An 18,530-nucleotide genomic window follows, 5' to 3' on the forward strand; every position below is an offset into this window, starting at 1 on the left:
TGGAAGCAGGTAATGGACCATCACAACAGAGGCAAGCACCTGAGCAAAAGACGACTCTCACAGGAAATTGGTTTAAAATAATCTTCCCTGTCTTTTCAGTTGAACGTGTTAACTACCAATTGTAATTAACTCAACACTGAAGACCATACAGTACTTCTCCCCTGTAAAAAGAACATGGCACAGAACCATTAGTGCTATGATGCCCACATCCCCTCTTTAGAAATACATACTTGAAAACTCACTATTGCACCCTTACATATTTGTATTTTGCAGCACAGCCAGAGATCACTAGAGGAAACAGGAAACATTGTGCTAACATGACTATAGTTTTGATGAATAAAAACCATAACCCCCAGGCTAAGCTGCCAAATAAGTAGTGAATTAATTTCTGTAAAGTACTCCAATATTACAAAGGTGTGTTGAAAGGTGTCTGCTCATGTTTCAAATTAAACGCACTGCTGGTCAGCATTAGCACCTCAGCTTTGAACAGCAGCCATTTGCCTATAACACTTCAGGGGCTGGGAAAAACGGATTTGCCGTTCACACTGGAATAATTAGAACATGTCAGGAAGAATTAATTTCCTCATTTTTCAAAAGGATACACAGAAATTACCATGTTATTATATGACAGGGTCCCTTGGAGAATTGTATTAAATTTAATTTCTAGCGCAGCCCACACAACAAATTAAAGTCATAAATAAGATGGAAAGAAGCGGGACGCAGAGCATATGTTTATGGCAATGAGTGAAGCCAAGGGACCAGAAACAACTATCTTCATTTCATTTTATTTAAATCAGCCAGACACTGTGTATCTGAATGACAGCACTTGTTAATGGTGCTGAGATTATAGGCTCCTTAATTTTAGGAAACAGAAGCAGTCGCTCACTATTTGAAATGGTATTTTTTCCCTACAATACAGATACCAGTTTACATTTACTCCCTTTCAAGGCAGTTTCTTGTGGCTCTGAAGCAATGTGCTAGCTCATAGCAAGAGATGTACTTTTATTTTAATTGTTCTGTCTTGGTTAGAAGCAGAGGTAGCAAAGGATAATTTAACCAGAAAAAAAGTGCCCAATAACTAAGAAAACTAAATCTTTGAGTAGGCAGAATACTCCAAGAGTGAGAAAGATAATGGACATGGCCAATTTCCACCATGATTTCATTTGGCACAGTATTTGAGTGTCAGGAACTAAAACCATTTTCTACCTAAAAACAATCCCAAACAACAGTGCAAAAGATTTATGTAACATTGCTTCTTGTTAATGCTGCAAACAGCTGAACTTCATGGCAAGACTTACCCTTCCTATCACACCTCAAACTCCCAGGTCTCACCCCAGAGCTACGGAGCCATGTGAAGTCCTTCTGCCCCTTGTACTCATGAGGGCCTATAAAAGCAGTCATGTTATACAACACTGAAGTCAACCCAACTGCACTTTAATAACATTTATAAAAATTTAATAAAGGTTAATAAAATATTAACGGTACTTTAACTTATTTTAATACCTCCTTCTATATTATTCTTTGCACATTTCAATTTTTAATTGTTGTGAAACCTATGCATGAAGATGTCAGAATCAGAATGAATTACACTGAACATTCCCTCTTGTCTCTATGCATCTCTCACAAATGAAACCTGTTGTTCAAGCTCCTGTACACACAAAGGCATGACAAATGCAATGAAATACAGTATTTCAAAACACTCAATTCTGGAATACACATTGGCATAAATTACTCTTCCTCTGCAGTAGGAACTGCTTCCCCCTACCATACATAACACTCCCTGAAATAGCCTTGGTTTTAAATATCAGAAACTCTTTCAGAAACTCTCTGTATTATTTCCCTTAGCAGGAAACAAGCATTACTCAACATGATAGCAAGCAATAAGGGAACAACTGAAACACTCAAAATGACATAAGAAATAATGGCATAAATAGAGAGACAAATCCAATTCTGGACAAGACATTAACATTTTCTTATTGATACGTGTAAAATTTCTTATTCATGAACACATTTTTCTGTGACGCAGGATAAAAAACAGCAAAAACCTGTAGAAATCACTTCTATACCTCAATAGATTCGCTATGAACAGACAGTTTCTGGCTTAGAAGCATTTTATCATGCTTGTTAGCAAAAGACAATCTTAAAAAGAAAAGAATTTGCAAACTTCAGGAAATAGCTGCCATGTATCTGAGCACTCCCTTGGGTGCAACAAACTTAAAATAATTTGTGAATAAATTAACTGGCGACTCTCTACATAACACATTTCACACTCCCAGGTCATTGCATTATCAACTTGATAGGAATCATAACATTTTGGAGAAAAGTTCATAATTGAAATCATTAATTAATTTAACTCGAGCTTTTAGTTATGCTAGCATTACACAGCTGTAAAAAAAGAGATTAGCTGTTTCTCTGACATTTTCTTAAATTGGTAGAAAACTTTTCAGCTTGTGAAGCACTTTATATTCATAGCCTTTAAAAGTTGTTCTAAACTCAAAATGCTCGAAATCAGTTAGTACCACTCTGATGCAAGAAAATCAAGGGTACTGTCTAATTGATTATTACACTAGAGCATCAGATACTACGTAGCTACCCGCGTTCCTTCAGTCACAACAGCAAAGAAAAATAATGAGATTTAAATGAGGATTAAATACGGTTTCCAGAAAAATGGGCGTAGCCAAGACAAAATGACAGACTCATATTACTGTATTTTCTTATTTCTAACATAAATAATGAGTGATATGCAAGAAAGCTGAAGCATTTAGATGATAAATGCATCAGTATTGTAGGAAAAAAAGCAATTGCAAAATGTAGAGAGGAAAAGTTTCCATTAGAACTGACGTGGTGATAGCAGAACTAGTACCTCCCTATAGAATTCCTTTACAATTATGAGAGAGTAATATAGAATAATGAGAAAGATTAAAATAATGGAAAGCCCACCCTGCAGTGAAGCAGCCGAGTAGCTCACTCTATAAGATATGTTGAAGAAAAAGACTTTGTAACACAATTTGGTAGTATCTATATCGGAAAGGAAAATAAGATAGCAGGATTTTTCACCCATATAGAAATCAGTGGCTAATTAAAACTAGAATTTAATACACAGCATAATAAGGGAGAAATATTAAATCCTAAGATAAATTAACAAAAGACTGTGGTATAACTGCTATCATTGTAAATTCTCCAGTGGGGCTACATCCCACAAAGACATAACAGCTATTCTAGCCATAGCTAGGTGAGCTGAGGGGCAGCTGTATGGCCAGTGCTATGACAGTCACAATAAGTAATAGGTATAGTCCTTCTAGTTTTAGAAGCTTATGACGAACTCGGTGAAATACTTCTAAGTTTCATACAATCATATCTATTTTGCTTATTTTTTTCCTGAATGGCGCACACCTAAACCTCTGAAAGCTCATGTTTTAAAATAAATACAGAGACTGATTTAAAGTGCTAATCCATGTGGGTGACTTTGATCCAAAATCAGTGCCAGTGCGTAAGGATTAAAATATTTTCTGTCTTCTATCATTTTTCCACATTTTCCATTTAGAAACTAAACTTAATGGACAAATTTTCAGTTTGAAGGAGCCCTGTTTGTAGCTGGATCTTATACACAGCGAAGCACAAATAAGAAAGATAGAAACCCAGTAATGCCCATTTCAGTAGTCTCTTTCAACTTTAGGGAAAACACTTGATAGCTTTTTTTTCTTATGACAAGGGTAAAAAGTAATTTCCTTTACTGATAAGAAAATTGAGATATAGATGCGTCAAACAGCTCATTCAGTGATATGATTGGTGATACCAGGCAAATTTAGAAATCCTGTTTCCAAGCCTGCTACATCAGATTTAGCTCATGTTGTGTTACGATACTGCGATACAGATGCATTCAAGCACTAGAAAGATGCCTGATTTTAATCAGTATAACAACTGGTATCTTTTAATGACAAGAAATATTTTTTGCGGTATTTTCAATCAATTTTCCAAAATATTGTTTCTCCCAGTATGTTTGACAAAGTGCCACAAACCATGTTTCAGTATTTGGATCAATTCGTTTCTAAATTGTGAGCCTATAAACAAAGCAAATCCTGCCCTCCTTGATCATCACAGGAAACTCATTTGTCCTACATACACTAAACTAAAATGAAGTGTTTTCAAAAGAGTAAGGAGTAATTAGATAATAGAACAAAAACAAAACAATAAAAAAGCAATAAAAAAGGAATGATAGTGAAAAAAATTTAGAAGGATTATAGATTTTGTACTTGCATTGAAAATATGTAATACACTTGTAATTGAAAACATATTTAGGACCTGAAATCAAAGGAATTGCTGCGTTTTAAACTCAAGTTCATATATGTTTTTTAAAAAAGACTAGTTTTTCAACTATTCAGCAGACCATACCGTATCAATTACCTTAGAGCAATTATTCAGGAGTCTTAGTAATTTAACCTTCGTCATCTTCCTCTTCTTCTTTTTATCAAGAAATTGCTTTCTAAATATACCACCTAGCAGACTCTGAAGGAGAACGGGAAGTAGAAAATATTATGTGAATCAGAAACTCTTTTGGTGATTCATATGGAATGTTAATGTCATGAATCCATTGCTAAATACTCATCAGACCATCCCTCATGGCCCTATTAAAACCATTAAGTACGTGATTTATTCTATTTTAGTCCAACACAAACCTGTCTCTGTGCAGCCTTATAATTTAGCTTCAAATCCAAGCATCAGAGAGCAGTCCTTACATTTACTGTTTTTCAAAACCCTAGATGGCATTCTTTGAAGACATTTGCAGAACTCAATCAAAAATGAGGAACTATTTGGTATGAAAGGAAAAGCCCTTGTCTGAGAGCAACACAGAGCACTGCCACTTATATAACCAGCTCTAGAGAGCATTAAGGAACTTGAAGTCTAAAGGTAAGAAATCTTAACCATCTTGGAAAGTGAATTGTTAAACAGGAACAATTCTTGGCAATTCGGAGAACCATCTGAATCAAAAAACTAAGATACAAACTTGTTTAAACTACAGTCTTCAGAGAGGTAGACACAGTTATGCAGAAAACTGAGCAACAGAGCAGAGGCTTGATGCAAACGTTGGCTCCCTCCTCTGCTGAAATGTCCACAGTAAGGAAAGAAAAATAACATGAAAATATGGTCTACTATGTTTTACAACTAATTCATTGTAACACAGGCTGGATGATCTAGCTCCTAGGACTATGAGCATGACTCCAAAACACGAGTGTGACTCAACTGTCAGAGATACCAGGAAACCATATTTCTGTCAAAGCTAAACAGGGATCTGTCCTATACCACCCTCTCTTCTCTGGCTGAAGGCACTTAGCACACAGCCTCTCTTAAGCAGGACAGGCTGAGAGAGCTGGGACTCTTTAGCCAGGAGAAGGCTCTGAGGAGACCTTATAGCAGCCTACCAGTACCTGAAGAGGGCCTACAGGAAACCTGGGGTGGGACTTTTTATAAGGGTGGGTAGCAAGAGGACATGGGGAAATGGCTTTAAACTGGGAGAGGACAGATTTATTTACAGGAAAAATAAATAAAACAATCTCTGCTGTGAGGGTGGTGAAACACTAGAACAGGTTGCCCAGCTGGCTGAGAATGCCCCTTCCCTGGAAACATTCAAGGCCAGGCAGGATGGGGCTTTGAGCAATCTGGAAGAAGGTATCCCTGAGTAAAGCAGAGGGTTTGGAACTAGATGGTCTTACAAGTCCCTTCCAACCTGAACCATTGTATGATTTTTTTCCTCTCTTTACAGTTCAGAAGTTTGGTCAAATCCCAACACCTTAACTGGCCTGGGAGATAACATCTTCACTTTCCAGTACAGATCACAAACATTTGCTTGCTTTTTCCTAATAAGAAAATTAAAAAACAGTTCATAAGCATTTGATACACATTTCACTGACTCAACACAAGATCCTCAAGTATTCTACCACCAGAACTGAAAAATTATTTTAGGCGTGATACCTTTCTTTATCTGTTGCAATGTGCCCTTTTGATAACATGGAGATGAAAAGACAATTTTAAGACTATTCAGTAAAAAATTCCTGCAGCTCTGTGGTGTTTTTTTTTCCTAATAAATTGTAATAAGTAGCCAGTTATCCAAGAAGTGAGAATATCAGCAACACAGAGCATTTTTGTTAACCAAAGATGACCATTTTGCATTAATTTTCAACTTCTAGAATAAATAACCAGAAAAAAAATTCAAGGTGTTCAGGTAGCTGGTGAAGAATGTTCAAGTTTATGTGTTCCCTCAGGAGTACTTTTGACCCGTCCTTGAAGAGCAGCAGTTCCACCACAGTTTTCTGCAAGTCGCAGAGAAAACCAAAATCACCAGACACACTTAACCAATGTGTTTCAGGTCTCCCAAAGCCTTTGTATTTGATAGATTATACTGAATAGTACAAGTTTGTTGACAAGTAACTTTAGCCTAATAAAAGTGAATTATTTTCCTGCACTTGAAGATTTACTTCCTTACAGAGTGGCTACTATACTGGTCACCCATATTTCCACATGGGTAAATACGTAATACTTTAAAATCTTACTATTCTCAAGATCTTTTTTTCATCACGCTTTCTCTCTGATGAAAACTTATGGCTTCTCACATGCTCATTAGAAAGACATTGCCCATTTCCAAATTCTCAGAGTATTAAGTAGTTGTCTCTGGAGGTTCTTTTACATAACTAAAGATAATAAAAATGCAATACATCTCTTTCATTTGTGAGTAAATTTTGTGCTTTTCTACCATCCAAATGCAATAAAGTCTGGTTAAAAAGTACTAAGAATTTTCCCATTTAATGTCTACCCTACTTCAGGAAGTTATTAATTTCCTTTGATACTGAGCTGTATTTCCCCTCTTAGGACATCTTCAAAATGTAATGCTCACTAGGTGTATTTTGTGATCCAGGAAGAACAGTGGAAAATTCTTCTACTGAACTAATTTTATGTCAGAAAGAATATTCATCAGCCATTCACAGTGCTCTAATAAGATACAAGGAGAACTGTGAATTACATCTTTCTTCATTAATGTAGACCCTTTGCAACAAAAACATCTCGAAAATAAATTGTGAGTATATGTACACTAAATAAAGACACCAGTACCAGTTGTAATACATTACTGTTGCTGCAACTGCATTTTGCACCAAGTGACCAGTTACAAGCATTAAAATCTCATCAATGCACAGAACATAGAACTTAACACAAGGTCTGTTTTTCATGTAACAAGATGAAGTTTCATATCCCACAGAGAACAAAGGTTTGAGGCACCTTCTTCAGATTCTATTCATTCTAATCAATACAGCTACTCTGTGAAAAGAGAAGAAATGAGATTCACAGTTGAGAAAAACAGGGAGCAGTTTGTTAAGTTCACTGAATGAGCAAGAATGCGTAGTGTTCTTGTCTCTCAGCTATGGGATTTACCTTTTTCAAATTCACTTCAAAACTGGAAGTTGTGTTTGGCAGTCACTTTGCGTTCTAACAATGATGAGGCCTAAACACTCAAAGGTAGCTGAAAACTGCAAGTACATTTCTGGGAATAACAGATTGGTGATTCCCTCCAGCTGAACAATTTCAAAACAAAACATTTCACAGTACTGCTTTATCAGAAAACAAAGGGAGGTGGGGGGAGTGGGTGGGAGAAGGGAGAGAGAGAGAGTGGTTATTGATTTTCCTCCCTTATAAGAAGGTTTCATCATCTTTTCAATGTTTTGTCCATTGTAGAAGTGATCCAGTACCATACCACCAGATGGGTTCTAGCTTATGTCTATAGCATCTTTTCTTTTGATTATAATTTCATTTAGTTTCTTGTTGGATGATATGACTAGGCGCAATTCCTCTGTGTAGCTCCTTGAATAGGTACTACAAGCTAAATAAAAGGAATGAACAGAAGCTGAGCAATTTTATCCTTTGCTGCATACAGTAGAAAGAACAACAGAACTTTGTTCTCTACTTTAGAATATTTAAATCAGTTTGAGTGAAATGAGTCAGGTGCTGCAATACAAGCACACTGTGCTAGGGAAACCTTCTCTACTAGAGTCTCACAATTCCTAGATGTTTATCTTTACTACAGTGCACCACAGGGACAGCTTTTACAAACGTGCTAGGAATCTGACTTCTCATTATTACTACTGTTACTATTGTGAACCATGAATGTAACACTATAAGAATCCCCTCTTTTGTTTTTGACCTAAGTCAGAGATACACAGAAACATTTGAAAATGTGAACATGAAAGACTCAAGTGTAATGAGATAAAAATGAATATTCCTTTAAACAAACTAGAAGGGTTTATTCTGGTTCTTAAACACTTGTAATTGGCAACCCCAGAACTTAACTGCACACCTTATTTTCTCATCAAAGAGACTGGACTCTTACTTGCAAAACAGATACATAGGCTTTTGCAAACATAGAAATTTTTACTTTCTGTAGCAACACCACTTAAAACATTCCAGATGAATCCATAAAGTCAATAAATGTTTTTGGCTTGAAGCATATAACAGATGCAGCCAAACAATTAGAAAAGGCCAAAATATATTATGCAAATTGGATGTATTTAGCACGAACTATCTGCAATTTCTATATAAACAAGTGATTAGAGTGTTCCCTTCAAAGGCCAATGTGATTAATGCAAAAACTTCATAAATTCACCTACTGCCTAATGAAGTATAAGTATTTTCGCTGAGAGTTATCACAAGTAATACATTAGTTACCTATAAACAATAAAGATTTACAACACCTGCACACTCTATATGGTTTTATAGGATATAAGAAAAAAATGAAAAAAAAATAAAGAAGAAAACTTATCACCTCAAAATATCCACAATTAAAAATATATATATCACTCAAGCATGGGTAACCATGGGTCAAACGATGGACACAGTAATAGTCTGAATGACTTCTCAAAATTCTCCATGCAGGCACACATAAGTACTTAATGATGAGCATTGATACCACTCTCTAAACTGGAAGCAATTAAAGAAAAAGAATCTGACTGACCATTTTATAGTTTTCTGAACTAAGAGTTTTTTAAATTTTGAAGCCTGACCATAGATGTTTCAAAAGACATCTTGCAGGCAAATACAGGCCAACTAACACATATGAAGGATTCTATGGAGTAGATAAGTCAAAATAAATATTCACATGGAGGAAGGCCTAGAAGGAGTTCGTACTTACTCATTTGTATGCATTTTAGTCAGGTCCTAAATGTAAGTTGTATGTAGGGTGGCTTTTTTTTGTTGGTTTTTTGTTGTTTTTTTTTTTGTTTGTTTGTTTTTTGTGGTTTCAGAAAATGTTGTTAAACTGTCCAGTGTGCTGATAGGTACTATATGATGCTGCAAAACATTTACTGTTCTCAAACCCTAAGCACTCCTGAAGCAAACAATTGCTTCCATCTGCAGCAGGGAGCTGAATAAGAAATATAAACTAAATTGTAGTAGAAAGACAGCAGGGAAAAAGGATCAACTGCCACAATTTATTACTATAGTTTAAACGGTGCAGCAACTTTAACATGGTAGCAGAAACAGAGCACTTATAGCAATATTATTCTTGTTAGAGAACTGCACTGTCAGAGAAAACAAGAGCTCATTCACAGATGTTAAATATAGTAGAGAAAACGTAGGGAACTGATTTGGACATCACAGCAAAATGGGATATCCTCCCTTTTCCTGTTATGATCCATACTGGAAAGTACCAGACAACTATTGAATGTGGCCCACTGTTCCAAAGATTAACTGAGATGCTCCATGGCAAGCAAATAAATTTGTTTCCAGTAAAGTAACTATTCTTATAGAATGTCGTTCCTTCTCACAGCATAAAGAGACAGGGATGACGTTCAGTAAAATGCAGTTTTTATTCCTGTGTTCTTGACATGAAGAGATATATGACTTACTCAGCTCCTTTGAATTATAAGCTCTGAGATCATGGGGGTTTTGTTTGTTGTTTCTCTTTTTTAAGGAAAAAAAAAAATGCCATCACTGTCACTATATAGTAGCTAAGTGACTAGAAAAAAAAAAAAAGAGAATGCTATTTTCCATTCAGTGTAACCCTGTGCAGGTATCTGAAAGAGTAGCTATTCGTATAAAGTGCACAGAAATATTGCAGTCTTCATTTCTATATTTTCAAAAGCTAATCCTACCTACATCTGGGGTACTCAAGCATATCTATAGCAAGTAACTATGTGACAAGAGTTCCAAATATGACAAGAATTATTATCTGTAAAGAAAGAAGAGAATCTATAGCTCTTTGTAACATCTAATATTCTTTAGCATTTTAAGTAATTAGCAGCTTATTTCAAAAACATTTGAATAGTTAACAGATTTGATAACTATGGTTAATCCTCATTAAAATTACGATTACAAGATATAATTACATGTAAATAAGAAAAATGAATTCAATAAAACTCTTACCCTTTTCAATGTTGGGCACTATGTTGGGAATCATACAGTACGTACAATTAGATTTATACTGCTAAGCTAAAAATATTGGTGAAGATCTAAAAATGACGAACAGTGCCTTTTAAATTAATGTCTTATTAGTTGAGTGAAGTACACTGACAAAGAATAATTTATGCTTATTCAAACTGCTCTCGACATCTTCAGGTGTTTCCAAATGAGCTCACAGAAGAGTGATTAAATGCATCTGATAACAAGCCACACATTGCTGAAATTACTTACCGCCTCATTTTATGATTAATTAAACATGTAGATTAAAGTTGCAAAAGAATTTAGATTAATGAGCAAGTTAAGTCTTGCTGATATAAGTGAATTGGGAATTGGATGCTCTGTGGAACTTTATAAACATGCATTTTATAATGAGTAAGACAAGGCTACATGTTGAATCCTGGCCACAAGGGCCTTTGACGATGCAGTCTTTTTTAACATGGTTTGACAGCTTTCAAATAACATTCTACTACAGACTTTAAACTTTGTGCATTGCTGTAAAACATGAGGCTACATAACTCATGTATTAGGAGTACGATTATTTCAAAGCTCTCCAAGGTAATGACCCCCTGTAGCAGCAGCTGTTCAGAAAAATTACAAGCTCGATTGTTATTTTAATCAGAGAGAGTTTAGTAGTTAAAAGCAGTTATGCAACTAGTAAAATTATATGACACTTCATCAGTAGCCTTATAACATCTTTTGTATCCTTGTTCCTCTCCAATTCCCCCATCTAAAACCCTTGGACTTGTTAGTAAAACAGGGTGCTTAGTCATTCATGAAAAATTCAAAGCCATTTGTTAAGTCTGGTTTCTGTGCAAGGCAAGGTAACATTTAAATTTATGATGATTCTTATCAGCTCCAGCAGTGTGTCAAAATATCTGCTAGGTTTGCCAACTGTCCAATTTTTCCTCTTTTAAGATCTGCTATACCTAATCCACATAGCTTAGTCAGTGTCAGAAAGCCAAGTTGGACTTTATGACTTTGCAGGGCAAAAACAAATCAGATCATTAATGGAGATGTACTACACTTCACACAAGGATGCTGAAGCTGCTGAACTAACCTTATGTTCATATCACCTCTACCAGATTTCTTATTCTACCACATGGAGCAGTTGCACAAAGCTTCTCTTGCAGAATCACATGAGATGGCCAGTTACTTTTAAACCATCCAGTTTTAAACTATCCTATTTTAGAAAGTAGGTACAACTCAGGTTTCTTGTTCCACCTGTATCCTTATGATTTATGTTATAACTTGAAAATGTGAAAGCATTTCCATATCCAGAAACAATCCAGAAAAAAACATATCCAGAAAAAAAAAAAGCAAATAAAACACTATACAAGAACCAAATTTGCACAAGCTGCAAATTCTAGATACTGACCTCAGATTTTCTACATATGCTCATCTCTTCTGAGAATGTATATCAACAGAAACACAATGCCTTCTCCTGTGACTAAGAGCTCTTAGTTAACAGTTATTCTGGGTGATTGAAAGTATATAAAAAAATAAAAATATATGCGATATGACAGTTCTTAGACTGCGTTCTTTGCATTTGCTAACTAACCCAGCCTGAGAATGCTCATGTTAGCACTACCTGCTAGAGTCACCAGCCTTTTTTCAGAAGATACAGCTCTTTTTCTTCACTGCACTTTGGTATTGTAGTGTAGCAGACTGCAATTGTGTAAAAGCATAAAACTATTAAAATGTAGTAAACTTCACTTGCAGTTAACCAAGTTGTCAGAAAGGGAAATGAATTTGTTTTTACTTTCAAAATGCTAAGATGTTTATGCTCTTCTATTTTAGACCAGGACAAATATGTTCTGCTATGAACACACTCCTGCTACAGAAACTCAATACACAACAGAACAAGTCACAGAGTATAAACTGAAACCATTTTTCTTCACTATATGTTTGAAATGCCCATGATAAAAAAGTTTTGGTTTTTTTTTTCCTTCAAGAAGTGAAAAAAAAAAAAAAGTTTAAAGTCAAATATAATGGTTTACTTTGATTCAATAAACATAAGCCAAAGATTAGTATGCAGTAGTGTTAGAAAGTAGTTTTTTTTTTTTAATCTTCGCTATTCAGCAGAACAACATCTCACAGCAGGTATCACTGTAGATTATTTGATACCAGATACCAAAGACATATCTGATATCCTTAATTATTTGTGAAATTCATTGTGTGAGGACAGTTTTCTATCTGTACAGTGCTTCCATGTATTTCTCCACTTCTCTGTCATATAAATTTAATGTATTCTACAGAATACAGACAGAAACTTACTGAGTGCTTAGATGAAGTGGAACAGACTAGTATTTAAAATCTTCAGGAAGACATGTCCTGAAGGCTTTAGGAACACTACAGGATAAAACAAAAAAGTGGCATCCTACCACCCAGCTCAAGGCAACAAGGTAACAAAAAGCTCATTTTTCTGCTTGGTACTATGACTTTAAAAATCAAAGAATACATTTTCTTTCCTACCTTTACTATTGCCCAGAACACAGAGGTTTCCCACTGAAGACATGCACTATATTAAGTTACTTGCTCACAGGGCAAACCAGCGCTACACCTGTCACCATCACCATGTTACACTGAAACAGTGTTCTAAACAGTATAAAGAGTGGGAAATGGTGAAAGAGTGATCTGGTCTTCACTGAGCACTAGGCTTCAGAAAAGCTACACAAAAGGTAGTTAGCTGATTAACCTTTGAATTGCTCAGCGAGCAAAGCACAGTTTGTTCTGTTTTCAACAGAAATCTCATAATGGACTTTAAGAGACCCAAAAGAAAGCTTTCAAATGCATCAGTGAATAAGAATTCTCATTCCTGTTTTTAAAAGTGACTTGGATTCTCAGAAGCACAGTTACTAGGAACTTTCAGCAGGATTTATATTAATAAGAATTGACTAGAAATTTTCATCTAAATTAGCAATCCATAAGCAAATGTCACAGCCACAATTCTGTATATTCTGCTCTCAATCTTTTGCTAAATGTAAAGCAAAAAAATCTGAGAAATGCCTGCTGAGATTTCTGGCAGAAATTCACGGTCATGAAGAGTCCTGGGATGGTCTATTGTTGAGTTCATCAGCAGCAGGTATCTGAAGCATCCCCTAGATATGCACAGTGAAACCAGCATTCTGAAAGTGATACTACAGCTCTTAAGTCTTCAGATGCTTTAGAAGTGTTCTGGAATAATATACTTCTGCAGCCAAAGACTGAGACCACTTTTAACTACGCATCTACGTTTACCCAGTAAGCAGGTTAAGATTCTTATGTTACTAAGACAAAAATTAAAACATTTTGATGAAACAGATATACAAGAACTGTAATAAATATTTTGCCCTGGAGATGTGCCAGTGGAAAATGTTGCTAACTTGTCCATTTCTTCAAGAAGAGTGTGTCCAGCAAATCCCATCTATTATAGAATGATATATTTTCACAGACAGAATGGGAGACTGCTTCAAAGCTATCAGTCAGAGCTGACTACAGAGCAGGGTCCTCCTACTCAGCTGTTCTCCAGAATTAGATCTCTCCAAGATGTAAATAATGAACAAAAACTCAACTGCAGAATTAATGATAAGAACTCTGATTTACAATCCATACCTAATTTGTACACATCTTCTATTGTAAGAAAACAAGCATTGAGAATTAATACCTTTTTTCTTAACACAGTAATTGCACAGAAGTATTGCTAACTAACATTTGTACCAAAGACCTTCCTGTCCCATACTGCTTGACAGAAGAAATCAAGGAGATAAAACAGTTTGACAAGAATTGTTTCAAAAGAAGAAACGCTCCCACTGTAATACAGAATAAATGAAGAAATCCTAGCTAGAAGGAATTAGGGAGTGCCCTTTTAAGTCATCATACTAACATATGAAACATATAAAATTCTCGTGCTGGTAGATCTGGCCTGCATCCAGAATTGATGGAAGGAATGTTAACAGAGGCATAAGCCCAATACATACCTCCCAAAAAATGGACAGAAATATGTACATGTGCCAGTAGCACATGAAGACAGATAGCCCTAAGAATGCTCAGATGATATTTGACATCACTAGCACATGACAACAGACTGCATTATATTTAAATATAAGAACGGGATGACATGTCTCAGCTTCCAAAGCTCATCATGCAGGAGCTTTTCTCACTTAGCTTCTATATCCATCTTCAATTAGCCTTAGGCATCTCCCCACAAAAGTGTAAAAACAGAGAAAAAATAAGGATCATCTGCATATTTTATTCCATGAGAAAATTGACATTTTTATCAACTTTCTGAGATGAAATAATGCAAATGTGACTTCACAAAAGTTATTTTGATATAGTTTAGAGGTAATAAAACTAAGTTTAGACTAGCACAATTAAACTAATTGTAATGAACTTGTAAACCTGTAACTGTGCAAAACAAAGGCTAAATAAAAAAAAAATAAAAAAATAAATAATAAAGTGGTTGTTGGATATTATTATGCCAATACAGATTCATGCTGTTAAAAAAAAAAATACTGCAACTACCTTATATACATACACACACACACAAACACAAATAATATGTATAATATATATATAAATGATATTGTTCCCTTGGCAATAAGCTGTCTGTCCAGATGATGCTCTCTTATCAGAGATCCAGCACATTCACATGTGTTATGCTGGGTTTCTAGGATAGTATCGTTTAATGAACTATGTCTTCAGCCTGTGGCTGCTGCCAAGGCGTTTTGTCACTCAAAACTTAGCAGTACTTAACTGCAATGATCATTGTCCTTGACCAGATTCAAAATAGCATTCAAAGAAACAATTCCCAAAACTGTATATACAATTTTCCAGTCTTAGAGAATTGTGAGTAGAATTACCTGGGATTGGTTGAACCAAAGAGCTTGGCAACCACATATATGTCTCTGCTTGGAGAGAAGTAAGCAGCATGACAATGGATTACTTCCCTTATTTTATGGGCAGGAAATGCTGTACCTTTTACAGGCTCAAGACCCAAATGTGACCCAGTAAGGATTCAAGCAATTCAGTGTTATTATTGTGGACTCATCACTACTTTTTCCATTAATTTGCTCAAGAGCAAACAAGCAAAATATATATGTATTTTCCCATACACAACATTTACAAATGAGAGATAACCAGACATTTAAATATATTTGGCCATAAGCAGGTTGTCTAAAACTCTAAAAGACACTGATGTTTTTGATTGACATAGTTTTTCTTTACAGGAAGGACAAGAAAGTTCATGCCAGTTTGCATTTGCAGGACTACCAATGGGTCAGATATTTAAAAAGATTCAGTTGTGTTAAGGGGTTCATGAAACATTGTAAGGAAAGCAGAACTAAAAGAGTAAGGAGGAGTAAAAAGTAATTATTACGTTTGTATCAAAACCTATGACCCCTTATAGGGCACAGTGAGGTCCAAAACAAGGGTGGAAATATGAGAAGGGAACAACAATACTGTAAAATCCAGGATTTTTTTTCAGACTGCGGGAGCTAGGAGAATGATACTTAAATTCGGAACTTTATCAACACATTAAACAGCAATATTTACTTATTTATTTTTAACTTCTCTGAGAGATCTTTTGTATATGGAACTCTGCAGATTAAAAGGATGCCCAAATTTAACTGTGAGTCTAGAAACAGGACTAAGTGGATATTCTCAAAAGACTGTAATTCAATAGAACTCTTGGATAAGAATATAATGACTACTCCACTTCATCATCTAGTATCTATTAAAGACATTTAAATACTTCCTTAGTAATATTACTTCCTCTGGTTACAACAACTGCAGACTGAGACATCCTGGGAAAATATTCTCTTATCTATAGAGCCTCTGTTTTTCTGTTACCATGAAACTTCTGTCCTTCATTAACATTCAAATCACCTTCTTTCTCTGCAGCTGGTGGAGATGCACTCTACTTTTTTGTCCTAGCAGTGATATAGCAGAACCCTTTAACCAAGAATGGGATATCTCTGGAATCACCTTCAGTCTTTAGCATTTATGAACTTTGGTTTGCTAGAAACGTGACAGTAAAACAGAGACAGTGTAATGTAGATAGATACAAGTAGAAATCATTCTTTTCTCAGGGAATTCATTACTTGATTTTACAACTGTTATTTGGAACGTACTGGCTATCAGCACTACATAACAGGCTATTTCACAAAATGTATCTGGTGAGATAAATGTTTATATATATATATATATATATATATATACGCATATGTATAAATATTCTGCCTTCCACAATATCATGTTATTTTCACACTTCACACAAAAAATATACTAACTGTTATAATCCTATTTCTGTACCCCTAACTTTGGAGAAAGAACAGTTTAGGACAGCAGAACTCAAGGCTTCTTTTGGCAATGTCTAGTAGGCTTAAAATGTGGTTTTGCAAACAGATTTGAAACACCATCAAAGAGATCTTCAGCTCAGTCAGAATTAGGAGATGAATTGTAAGGTAGATTTGGACAGAAAACTAGATTACTTAGCTGAGTCTTCCTTTTAATAACAAAATTTAGGCCTTCCCTTGACAGGATTACATATGTTATGACATATTTCAATGCCTTTTTGCATGCACAACTGTATGGCAGGAGTGGAATACTTCCAGCCACAATTGGTTATTTGGGAATTCCTAACATCAGGGTTAAATATCTATCATCCAAATATATGAGCAATCTGGGCTATTATCAACAATGATATTTAATTAAGAAAGAAAAAGTGTAATATATTTATTATAGTAATATACCCTCAATATTTGCAACTGGATAAAATGCAGAATTATTTCTAGATCTGGATCTTAAATTATGTTATCTATACCTACACTATTTAAGAGTTATTAGAAGTTATTTTCTTCATTATTTATTTTTCTTTTTTAAATGCAAAAATAATCCTCTTCTTTTCAGTTTGTAACACTGCATTTGTCACTATCGTCATTAACAGTAACATCACTATTTAGTTAGCAGTGAATGGTCAATTGCTATTTACATTTGTTCTTCTTCAGTTTGGAGAATTTGTGCAACTGCTTGGTGAATAGAAGATCTTTTAAACAAAATTTAACAGAATCAGCAGCTACCATTTGAAAAAGACAGCTTCAGCTTTTTAATATTTTCCTGTTTGACATTTGTATTTATTGGTAACCTTCTCAGGTCTTATTAAGTCTGCGGTTTAATTTACTGTATTTGATCTGAAAAAAAATATTTTCAAAAAGCTGTCACATATTAAGTAACATAAAGCTGCTGTATTCAAAGTGCTGAAGGCATTTCTTTCATGAACACTGACTGCACTATTTGTTCTGAACAGCAGAAGTATGACCAAACATTACACAAACATAACTTTGAAAATTCTTCTTTCATTGCCATATAGATGCAAAATTCTCTAAAATTATGATTGGCAGGAAAACAGGTCTTATCTCTACAAACAATTTCATCTGAAAGTAAGTTTCTGGTGCAAAATTATGAACAATGGTGGTGAGAGGACTAAGGAAAGCATATAATTTACATTCTGTATAAAAGGTGCCGAAACCTGGATCCTTTACAAGCAGTAAGACATTTTCTAAAGGTTGTGAGGGTTGTTGGAGTCATATCTCTATAGTTTAAAGCAGCACCTACTGCAAGAAGAAGTAGTTGCAATAGTTTTTATAAGTGCGATAATCAGTATTACAGCCATTCCTGGAGACTTCCACTGACCCCTATTTTGGGCATCAGATTTTGCTCTTCCTGATAAGGGAATAGATAAAAAATGTTAAATAGTTAATAATAAATTAAGTAAGGAAACCAAGATGAAATGACCTGCTCAAAACCATAACAAAGCCAGGAGCAGTAACCATTCTGCCTACTGCAGGTCAACTTATTTGGATGTAGACACTACAGCCTTTGAAGGGTGTGTGTTTTCTTAACTGAACACTTTCAAAAAAGAATCCTCTCTATGTGCTCAAATTTAAAAGAATCTGAACAGCCATGGGAAAAGACAAGTAGACAATATATATATATGAGTGTTGTACATGTCTAAGTAGACGTACTATGTACGTACTCCTAAAAAGAAACAAGCACATGCTATGCAATCCCTCCCACCTTTACTAATTCAAACCATAAAATTAGTCTCTAGGATA

At 35.1% G+C, this 18,530-nt stretch overlaps 1 protein-coding gene across 28 annotated transcripts in view; it reads right to left on the minus strand.

Moving 5' to 3' along the window:
- Positions 1-18,530, minus strand: part of SOX6 (SRY-box transcription factor 6) — a 389,870-nt gene that overhangs the window by 274,049 nt on the left and 97,291 nt on the right. The window contains exon 3 of one of the 28 annotated variants that reach the window (XM_085548571.1): positions 1,299-1,385. The exons of the other annotated variants lie outside the window; for them this stretch is intronic. The gene's annotated coding sequence lies outside the window, so the exon portion shown is untranslated. The remainder of the gene's footprint in view (positions 1-1,298; positions 1,386-18,530) is intronic. 28 annotated transcript variants of the gene reach the window in all.

The sequence above is a fragment of the Coturnix japonica genome, chromosome 5 (genome assembly GCF_054131305.1).
Source record: "Coturnix japonica strain WE chromosome 5, WE-NBRP24, whole genome shotgun sequence".
Taxonomy (NCBI): Eukaryota; Metazoa; Chordata; class Aves; order Galliformes; family Phasianidae; genus Coturnix; species Coturnix japonica.